Here is an 11,181-nt window from a genome sequence, read left to right as displayed (position 1 = left end):
TTCTGTACTAATATTTTAAATTAGCCCCTTTGGGCTTTGCTAAGAGATTTGATTTTGTTGGAAATACTATAGGATGCTGCCTGTGCGTGAGGTGTGTCAAGGGTGCTTAAAGAATTTGCAGCCTAACCACAGGTTTGAGGGGGGCAGTTTCCTCCCTTTAGATTTCCCCGCCCCCTAGCAAACTTGTATATTTCTGAGAACCTTGGAGTTCCTTGAAGCCTGCTGATACCTCCCTCTTGTGCATAGATGGGAGGAAAATTTGGCTACATAAGCAGCAGCACACACATCTTGAACATAAGGAGCAGAAGGAAGGATTGTGCTTTTCTGGGTTACAGTTAGGACCATACTGGCAGGGCTGGATTTAGGTTTGATGAGGCCCTAAGCTACTGAAGGTAATGCGGCCCTTTATATGTCCAACTGTCCTTTGTCAACAACAAATTGTTGCTGGTTTTTTGTGTTGAATATATGCTATACTGTAATGGCTTTAGATACCTATTAGGTCCATAAATTACCATGTAGCAAACCTAAAGCACTTTTTAATATTAGATAACAGGCACAACAGCTTGGCCTACATTCAACTGTGCTGCACTGCAGTCTGTAGCTGCATGCTACATGTGGCCATGCAACCAGTCCATGCAGAATGCAGGCACTCTATATATAGAAATGAGCAAACCGGTGATATTTTATGGAGCAGTCTAGTAGGCGGGGCCCATTACTTACCTCATAGGAGGCTACACAACACAGAAAACTTTTGCTGTATGTAGGTTTTATTTTATTGTATCTTATTTTATTTTTATCTTATATTTTGGAAATGTACATCCAATTTTTTTCCCCTTTAACTTTTTTGGGGGGGCCCAAGAGAGTGGGACCCTAAGCTATAGCTTGTTTAGCTTATACGTAAATCTGGCACTGCATACTGGTCTGCCTAGCTCAGTATTGTCTCTGAAGTTCCAAGCAAAGTTCTCTTCCAGCTCTACCTGGAGATATTAGGGATTAGACCATGGACCTTCTGCATGCAAAGCAAATGTTTAACCACTGAGCTACAGCCCTTCACCAATTAGAGAGGTGCTTCTTTGTAAGGTTGTATGAATTTAGCCCAGTCATGGGCAAACTCAGCCCTCCAGATGTTTTGGGACTGCAACTCTGACCACTGGTCCTCTTAGCTAGGGATGATGGGAGTTGCAGTCCCAAAACATCTGGAAGGCCGAGTTTGTTTATGCCTGATTTAGCCCATTCTATTTCCTGGTGGTTTACTCTTCCCTGTGTTGAAATCCTCCTCAGTTTCCAGTTCAACTATGGGAATTTTACAAAACTAATTCCAGAACTGGACTTTGTTCAGTTTGTCTATTATTTCCATTAATTTGCTTGTTCTTCCTCTTCGTGTGTGTGTGTGTGTGTGTGTGTGTGTGTGTATAGGTATATATGTATAAGATCACTGCCCATTCCCCGGCCTAAACTAAAACACACACACCCATTTTTAATGTGACCTTGCATATGATTGCATCCATATTCATTTTATGCAGTGTTTTGTTGTGCAGATGTACATTTCTGTACATGAGGAACACGCCACATCAGAGAACCAGAAAAGCACGCCAGAGAACAAGAACTACAATTCCTCATGTTTGGTGCATGTTTGGTGCATTGATAAGTCATCATCACAAAAGGATGGGGAAGGCTCATAGCTTTGCTTGCAAAAGGTTGCGGGTTCAATCCCCAGCTTCTAAGGCTGGGGAAGGACTAGGGTTGCCATATTTGAAAAGGTGAAAATCCGGACACAAAAGTTCTTGAGCTTTTGTTTAAGTTTTGCCCAAAGTTGTTGAGTTTTGTCTCAAAAAAAAAAAAAAAAAGAGTTTCTGAGCTATTTTTCATTACATTTGCCACAAACGTCTGGATTTTCCCGAACATTTCAACAATTTCCGCCTAGAAGCTGCTTATGAGGGCTGAATACAGGCTATATCCAGTGAATTTCAGATGAATGGCTTGACTTGGTCTAAGGCAGCTTTAAGCGTTCCATGTATCTTCATATTGATGCAAAGCACTGTGGTCTTTAAGTCTGTAGACACTGCAACGCTGCCCTCTGCTGGGCCAACATTCGTCTTACCTTCCACCTCTCTCTATTCTGCCTTCCCCTTTTCTTTATGTTGCTCCAGACCACATCTAATAGGAAAACTGCTTAACGTTAGGAGAAACTTCCTAAGACTAAAAACTTGTGTTTTCTTTTTCTTTTTATGTCCTCATGAAAGTTCATCAGCAGCATCTTTGTTGATCTTATCCTAATATACATATTTTTTTGCAAAGCAATTTTCACTAACACAGTGTATGTTATTTTCACAAATATTTTCATTTTATGCACACTATTTCATAGTACATGCATTTTGTGTGCATAAGTTGGCTGGAGAATTGCGTTGCAAAATTCAGAAAAGTGCATATTTCAATGAAAAGCTGTGTTTCGGTTTGCATATTGTTTTGGACAGGGCTTTTTTTCAGCTGGAACTCACTTGAACTCAGTTCCAACACCTCTTGGAGGGCACTGTTGCCTTTCTAAGAGAACGAGGAAGCTGTTCATGGTGAGCTCTGGCACCTCTTTTTCTAGAAAAGCGTGAATTGGTTGTTGGCCTAAATCTTATATTCAAACAGGCTTGGGTATACATTTGCAGCCAAATGCTGAATTCTTAAGCATAATTACTTGGAAGTAAGTGCCGTTGGAAATTAAGACTGGAATCCTTGGTGAATTGCCTTACCTTTTTACTCTAAGCAGAAAATTAGAGGAGCCTGTTGAAACTGGGAAACCATTTGAGTTTCACCAGACTTCTCATTTAATTCTGTAATTCTGTTTCAAATTGGTTTCAACATAGTGTTTTAATTGTTGTAACCCTCCATGGGACCTCATGACAAAGGGTAAATAACAATTGATAATAACTGCTGACATGGGGATTTTGTTGTGGTCACCAATTTCAGCACCATTTTCTTCCTCTTTGTCTCCTCCTAGTGGTGATAATGGGGACAGTCTGCTGCTACTTAGGCTGGAGAAGAACACCTCCCCTGTTTTTTCTCTCTTTGATGCAAGAACTAATAATACACAATCACCCCGATGCTGCCACCACTGATTAACACTTGTGTACTGTTAGTGAAATAAATCCAAAAGAATGTTTTCTTGGGGGGGGGGGGGAGCCATGGCTACAGAACTTCTATATAAAGTCTTACTCAAATTATTTGGAAAATAAACATGTTTGCTGCCAAAAACTGGTAGAAATAACTCATGTCATTTCATCAAGAGAGATTCCTGTATATGTGGCATGTTCACAGAAATGGGGAAAGTAACTGCAAAAACAGAGAGGTGTATCAAACCTATGGCAGGCCAACAATGCTTGGAGGCTAGACTCTCATAAATGGGCCATGAATGGTGCAGGTGTGCAGTGAAATGTCATTCTTTCAGGTTATTGATGTCAAGAGAGGCGAGATTCAGCTAGGTCCTGGCACAGAGAGGAAAATAGAGAACCGAGCAAGTTTCATTTGATGGAATTGAACTAATGTTGTATCTAGCTCAGTATTTTCTACACTGACTGGCAATGACTATCTATTGTTTCAGGCCTGCCCTACAGGGAGATGTTGGGTATTAGGCCATGTGAGTCTTTGCGTGCAAATGTCACATTTAATGTGGCATTAAATGTCTCAGTGTATTTAGCATGCCTTGTTTGTGTGCTTGTCTGTTTTGCCCAAACTACAGTTGCCGGTGGGATGATGGGGTTAACTTTTCTCCCCATCGTCCCATAATAATAAATAATAATAATAATAATAATAATAATAATAATAATAATAATTTATTTATACCCCGCTCATCTGGCTGGTCTTCCCCAGCCACTCTCGGTGGCTTCCAACCAAATATTAAAATACAGTGACGCATCAAACATTAAGAGCTTCCCTAAACAGGGCTGCCTTCAGATGTCTTCTAAAAGTTTGGTAGTTGTTGTTCTCTTTGACATCTGGTGGGAGGGTGTCCCACCCTGAAGTTTCCATTGATGACAATGGCAGCTTCCTTCCACAGACTTCTAGAGGATTTAAGAGTCAATTTTCACTAGGACCATAGTAGACCAGAAGGGTTAAGCTTCCCCTCTCCTATACCACACCATGTTTGGGCACCCACAACATTTAACGTCCCATCTAATTTGGCTGTTGGGGGCTTATGGTCCTAATGTGAAGCCAAAATATCTCATCATGGACATTATAAGGCCATTTTGCACCTTTCCAATCTGCAGCAATGTTGGCTGGGTGTCAGTTTTTATGGAAGTTTCTCACCTGAGGTGCCTTGGCAGCTATTCCCAGTAATCGCAGTCATAAAATGACTTTTCACTCTGATGTATATTTTAAAGCTTCTTGTCTCACCCAATCGTGGAGTCATTGCGATGAGTGAAAGAAAACATCCATGAGGTCATCAGAGGGATCTACCTGGCAGTAGAGAATTCTGAGTCAGAAAGTACCAGTGATCTCTGGCTGCATTTCAATATCCCCTTTAGGGTTAGGCCCATGTTAAGAATCCAGCTAGCCCAGTGTGGAGTAGTGAATGCCGAAGACCTCCACTTCCAAGGCGCCAGTGATCCCATCTCTGTATCTGTTTACTCCTTACAACAAAGGCAAAAGTCAGGGACTGGGCAGAGGAGGAATGGTGGAGACTGCTTCCCCATCCTGACCCTTCCAGGGAGGAGGAAGAGGAAGACAGTCTAGATTTACAACAGTGGTTTGCGGGTGGTCACAGCTCAGAGGCAGATGAGGGGGAAAGCTGGGAAATCATAGGAGAGCCAGAACAACACCCAGCTGACATGTTGTCATTAGAAAACATTCCAGACCCTCCATCTCCCAGAACCTGGTGAGCCTTAAAAGTAGGAGAGCAAAGAGCTCAAAGACAAAGGGCACGTAGCAGCACTCATAGCAGAGATGATGATGATGACGAATGCGGAAGTGGGAGGGAAGGGGGGTGGAGATTCACTCAGGACAATGCCATTATCCAAGAAGCTGGGTTCTATAGCCCTTCTCTGTAAAGATTGAAATAAAAAAAGGATGCCAAGAAACTTTTCCTTGTCTTTGTACTTTCCTGGGCAACCAGCCGGGAGCCTCTAACAGCATCCTGACAATCACCCACATTTAATAGGGAACTGCTACATTAAATATAGTGTTTGGCAATACAGATTTCGGTAGGTGTAAATCTAGCCACACCATTTTCTGTCAATGGAAGGCCAATGCATGGAAGGCATTGTATGTCTGCAACTATCAAAAATCTACTGAGATGTTCTAACACATAAGAGCATTAGATGAACCTGCTGGCTCAAGCTAATGGCCCATCTAGTCCAGCAGCCTGTTCTCAAACCAAGCAGCAGTGGGAACCTCAAAAACTGGACCTCAGCATAGCAGCACTCTGCTCACTTGCAATCCCTAGCAACTGGTATTCACAGGCACAATGCCTTCAGACAGTGGAGGCACAGCAGAGATAGCTATCATGGCTAGAAGCCATTGATAGTCTTATCCCTGTGAATATTTCTAATCCTTTTAAAAAGTCATCCAAGTTGGTGGCCATCAAATTACAGTGGTACCTCGGGTTACAGACGCTTCAGGTTACAGATGCTTCAGGTTACAAACTCCGCTAACCCAGAAATAGTACCTCGGGTTAAGAACTTTGCTTCAGGATGAGAACAGAAATCAAGTGGCGACATGGCGGCAGCAGGAGGCCTCATTAGCTAAAGTGGTGTCTCAGGTTAAGAACTGACCTCCAAAACAAATTAAGTTCTTAGCCCGAGGTACCACTGTATAAGAAAGGAGATTCCGCCTAAACATCTGGAAGAAGCAAAAATGAACGAATTCCTATGCCCCACAAATAACCCAGAGATGCATTTTAAATAAAAGGACACATTCTACTCACGTAAAAACACGCTGATTCCCAGACCGTCCACAGGCCGGATTTAGAAGGCGATTGGGCTGGATCCAGTCCCTGGGCCTTAGTTTGACTACCCATAAACTAGATGAACCTTGGGTTCCCTCCCAGCTCTGTAATTCTATGATTATGTCAATCCTATTTTCCCAAACATTCCTAAGAGAAAGATCCTGGACTAACTCTGCATCCACCTTTCTGACAATGACCTGATGCATCTATAATGCCCTTTTGCAGATGGACAAATCTGTCAATTTGGTTCTCCAAGTTTCAGATTTTTCCAAACTTAATTTCAGTTACCGACATTTCCACAGCACTTTATGGCTTATTTTTATAAGGAAAAAATCCTCATGAAAATTCGTTAGCATTTTGGTGACAATTTCTCAAAAATAAACACATTTGTGCATTGCAGTTTTGATCAAGATACACATTTTTGCAAGCAATGTCATGCAATATAATGCATTCCTGTATGACTGTTTCACAGATATATGTGCTTTTATGCACATCACACCCCCAAAAAATATTCATTTTTGTTCATATTATTTGGTTGCAGAACTGCATCGAAAAATTCAGAAAAGTGTCAGTTTCAAATGGTATCTGTGTTTTGGTTCACATTTTGGTTTGAGAAATGTGAGTTAGGCAGTTTCTCATTAAAATGCAAACAAATTTGAATTTTTCCTCCCTCCGTTTCACCTATTCTCCATACACCAATTATTTTTAATGGGCTGCAAAACCGTACTATAATTCTTGGCAGTTGGCAAGCAGCTGAGCCTGGGGGGGGGGGGGTGGTTGGCAGTCCCATCACAGCAGCACAGACAAAGAGGGAAGTGATCTTACTTGTTTGATTTCAAACTGGAAAAAAGCCTCACCACCTCTCTGATGCCAGTTGTGTATGTCATCTTAAGATGACTACAGATCTGTTCACGGTGCTCCAGCAACGCCCTTGATTTCCTTGGGGAGTAGCGAGTTGCTGTAACTTGAGGCTGCAAAATAAGAACCGAACAGATAGATGGTTGTGTTATTTGCCCTGGTTTATTGTTTTGAGCAATTCCCATCGTACTGGAAATTCAAAATAGTTTTCACTTGAAGAGGAAATTGACTCAATTTTGCACTTTCCAAGACAGTTCAGGAATGGAAGTACCGCTATCCTTTAGGATTTTCCTTTTTCCGTCCCCCCCCCCCAAAGTTGTTCACCAGCCGAGTATTTTAGGCAAGAATGCATACACGAGAAGATAAAGTGTGCATGAAGATGCATATGTTCACAGGGGAAAATGCATTATATCTGGGAAAGTGGAATTGTAAAAATGTGTACACCAGGAGAAGTTTGCACCAAAAGGCCAATGAATTTTCATGAGGATTTTCCTAAAGATAAAAGATGCAAAGTGATGTGGAAATGTGGAGAACTGGGTTTAACGCTGGAACAGTGAGAAACTGACAGGAACGGAAAGGGACAGATTCACACATCCCTAGGCTGGAGGACAGATGTTGCCAGATGTTACACTGAGCTAGGGCATGTGCACTGGCTTTATATACAGTGGTACCTTGGGTCAAGAACTTAATTCGTTCTGGAGGTCTGTTCTTAACCTGAAACTGTTCTTTTTTTCTTTTCTTTTTTTTAATAACTTTTTTTATTCAAAATTAAAACAAAACATATTATCCAGAAACATATCATCCTTATTCCCCCCCATTTTTCCTCCCCCCTCCCACACAGAGCCCACCCCCCCACCCCCCGACTTCCCTCAGTTCCAGTCTTTGATTTCTCTAAAAATGCTGTTTTCTGCATGTTACACAGTTGTATAGATCCTCAAACTATTTAGCTGATTATTATCAATAAAAAGTTTGTGAATGTTTATTCAAAACCAGCCAAGGAGTCCAGTTCACTTTGTTGTGTCTTCAAATACTTTGTAAAGGGTTCCCATTCATCTTTAAAGTCACAGTTATCCTTGTCCCATAGCTTGTATGGCAGTTTTGCCAGTTCTGCATAGTCCATCAATTTTTCTTGCCATGATTCTTTAGTTGGGGTTTCTTCTGTCTTCCATCCTTGTGCTATTAAAACTCTTGCAGCCGTTGTCGAATACATGAAGATGTTTTTCAGCTTTTTTGGCAGGTCTTTCCTTACAATCCCTAATAAAAATGCTTCAGGTTTTTTAACAAATGTTAAACTGTTCTTAACCTGAGACACCACTTTAGCTAATGGGGCCTCCCGCCGCTGCCGCCGCGCGATTTCTGTTCTCATCCTGAAGCAAATTTCTTAACCTGACGTACTATTTCTGGGTTAGCGGAGTCTGTAACCTGACACGTCTGTAACCTGAAGCGTCTGTAACCCGAGGTACCACTGTACTGCAGAGCAGCCATGGATGGATGGATGGTGCTTACCTGACCACCTGGCAGCAGAGTCATTGCTGCTTAGTGAGACAGTGGGGATATCAGTGCTGCAGAAATGCAGCGGCAGGAGTGGTCCGTTGGCTCCACACTGTTGACTCACAGTTGCTGGGAGTCAGGAGTCAGGAAAATGCTGTTGCACTCAGGTTCCATTTGCAGGCTTCCTGTAGGCATCTGGTTGGCCACCCCTGAGAGTGGGCTTCTGGATTAGATGGCGTGATCCATCAGTATAACGTGGATGCCAGATACACCACTATGGCGAGGGAGTTCCACAACTTAGGGGCTGCCACAGAGAACTCCCTCTCCCAGGCCAACACCACCTGAGCTTCTGAGGATGGTAGAACAACCAGTTGGGCCCTCTCTGCCAATCTTAACACCTAAGAAGAACGGTAGCCAATTGCATGGCTGGGTCTAAAAATCAACACTTCAGATTTTCTAAACTGCACGTTGTGTTTGATATAACATAAAGGATTCTTCAACATCAACTTCGTTGGATTGGTCAATAATGGTCATGTTGTTCAGATGCCTGACTATCCCCTTCCAAAGCAACTACTCTATTCCAAACTTAAAAATGGAAAGTGTAATGCTGGTGGTCAATGAAAGAGGTTTAAAGACCCTCTTAAGGCAAATCTAAACAAATGTAGTATAAACACTGACAACTGGGAAACACTGGCCTGTGCATGCTCCAGTTGGAGAACAGCCTTTACTAAAGGTGTCATGGACTTTGAAGACACTCAAACTCAGGACGAAAGGGAGAAACGTGCTAAGAGGAAGGCATGCTTGGCAAACCCTCACCGTGATCAACTCCCGCTCAGAAACCTATGTCCCCACAGTGGAAGGACGTGTGGATCCAGAATTGGTCTCCGCAGTCACTCACTGTTGATCTCCACTGGACTCACTGTTAAAACCATGTTTATGGAAGACAATCTTACTCAGCTATGAGTGATCGCCAAAATAGAAGGAGGAGGAGGAGGAGGAGGAGGAGGAGGAGGAGGAGGAGGAGGAGGGAGAGGGCTGTCATGTCTTCCAAGATTGAAGCCAGGATGAGCTGGCTGAGTCCAAGGCTGAGTACCACTGGCCGAAGATACCAAGCTCCTGACACCTAGTCCACCAAACCAGTCACTGCCTTCTCCTGAACCCAAGTAGCCCCTGCACTGCTACACCTGCCCTGCAGTGCCAGAAGTGCATCAGACAGGTCAGCTATTTTAAAAATGAAATTATTCTGGCAGGAACAGTAAAGCAGAACATGTCAGAGCCTCTTGCCATGCACATGAGTGCCCTTTCTGCTCCATTTATCTGTCCAAATTTCCTCCCCATGCCCCACCCCACTCAAGATAGAATGAGCTCAGCCAGCGAGAACATAAAAAAAAAAAAAAAAAGACTGAGAGGGTTTTTTATTTTCTGGTGTTTGTTCAAATCTATTAAGTCATTTCCAAGAATGGAGAAACATACTGTGCAGGTCTACACAACATATTTTCGCAAAGTGCTTTCTAGGGAGATATCTAAGTGGTTTGCTTATAGAATTATGGTTTATTATAACTTTTACCAGTTAATTCTATTATATCATGTAGCGGGAGGCTGTACACATTCACAGCTTAACTGAGATTTCTTTCTTTTCTTTTGTGTGTGTACCCCCCCTTATAACTTTGTGTGCCCTAGGCATACAAAAGCCAAGCAGTAATAGCCCCAAATCAATAAATACCATAATTAAGGCAACAGTACAATGTGAAGTTCAGCAAATTATTTTTTCTTATCGACCATTTCTAAAAGGTCTTGAACAGATCATAACCCTGGCATCTTACACATTGCATTTCAAAACTTTGCAATAAGGGGACTTATGCTGTGACACATTGTCATAGGCCCCACTAGTTTCCTCACCCCACAACAAGAATGTTCCTGTTCATGATTCCAGCCAGCCATTCCCTCAACCAGGATGCTATAGGTGTCAAGTCAACAAAACAAAACAAAATTACAATAACAAGGAACCCCAGTAAGCTTCTGATCTTCTTTCTCCATGGCGCCATCTATGGCCCCATTTTGTTTCCAATTCTGTTGGCGTGCACCACCTAAGCTCTCTATTAGAAGAAGTGATGTGGACATTTCCCCCTCCTAGTAACGCATTTCCATAAATGGCTTCATTCAGTTCTGCAGTAGCCCCAACGTCGTAGATATCAAATGGAAGGAGGTTCCCACCTCCTTAAGGTATGTGCTGTTAACTCCTTTTAAGAAAAGGCCAGGATCACTCTGCCTCGAGCGCCAAACACCTCCAGCAAGCCGGTCCTAAAATGGAAATGACTCAAGGGCCAGCTGCCTTCGGAGGAGAGGAGGGTGTACTGAGAAAACAAGATGCTAATTTGGTTACATAAGATTAGCTGATCCTCTTCAGCTAAGCATGGAGGGAGAGAAACATAAAAAGAATGTTTTGGTGGCTTGACTTAGCAAACATAAAAAGTGATGAGAAGCCAGAAGAAGGTAAAACAGGGTAAATAGGGCTTCAACAGGAGCTAGCTAGGCAGCTAATCTAGTCATCCAGGCAGTGACAAGGAGAAAGGCATTACTCAAAATGATATGAGTCAGGTTTTGCTCAGCATTGTTAAAATGAGTAGTAATAGTAATATAGCTATAAGATTTCTGACCTTTGTAGTTGCAAAGAAACAGCTACATACGTAGGGGATATTGATCTGATTGGCCACTGTGAGAACAGGATGCTTGACTAGATGGGCAATGAGCCTGATCCATTTATTATATTATTACAGTCCTTGATTACATAGGAAGCTGTTTTATGCCAGACTGTTGGGTCTATCTAGCTCAGTATTCTCAGCACCAGGGATGGGGAACCTGTAGCTCCCCAGATGTTGGTGAACCACAACTCCCTGCAA

The 11,181-nt window shown here is 42.5% G+C and overlaps 1 long non-coding RNA gene across 2 annotated transcripts; it reads right to left on the bottom strand.

The window, feature by feature from the left end:
- Positions 1-1,644: 1,644 nt before the first annotated feature.
- On the bottom strand, positions 1,645-6,900 carry LOC308482876. 2 transcript variants are annotated; one of them, XR_013989476.1, is made up of 3 exons: positions 6,758-6,900; positions 4,297-4,446; positions 1,645-2,157 (listed from the first exon to the last, which is right to left on the bottom strand). It is a non-coding gene; the product is annotated as an uncharacterized lncRNA (long non-coding RNA). The 2 variants fall into 2 exon arrangements; XR_013989477.1 differs by having other exon boundaries at positions 6,790-6,900.
- Between the last annotated feature and the right edge of the window lie 4,281 nt (positions 6,901-11,181).

Source organism: Podarcis pityusensis (genome assembly GCF_964106645.2).
Source record: "Podarcis pityusensis genome assembly, chromosome: 8".
NCBI lineage: Eukaryota > Metazoa > Chordata > Lepidosauria > Squamata > Lacertidae > Podarcis > Podarcis pityusensis.
Note: the sequence above shows the minus strand (reverse complement) of the source record. Positions and strands in the feature narration are given on the sequence as shown.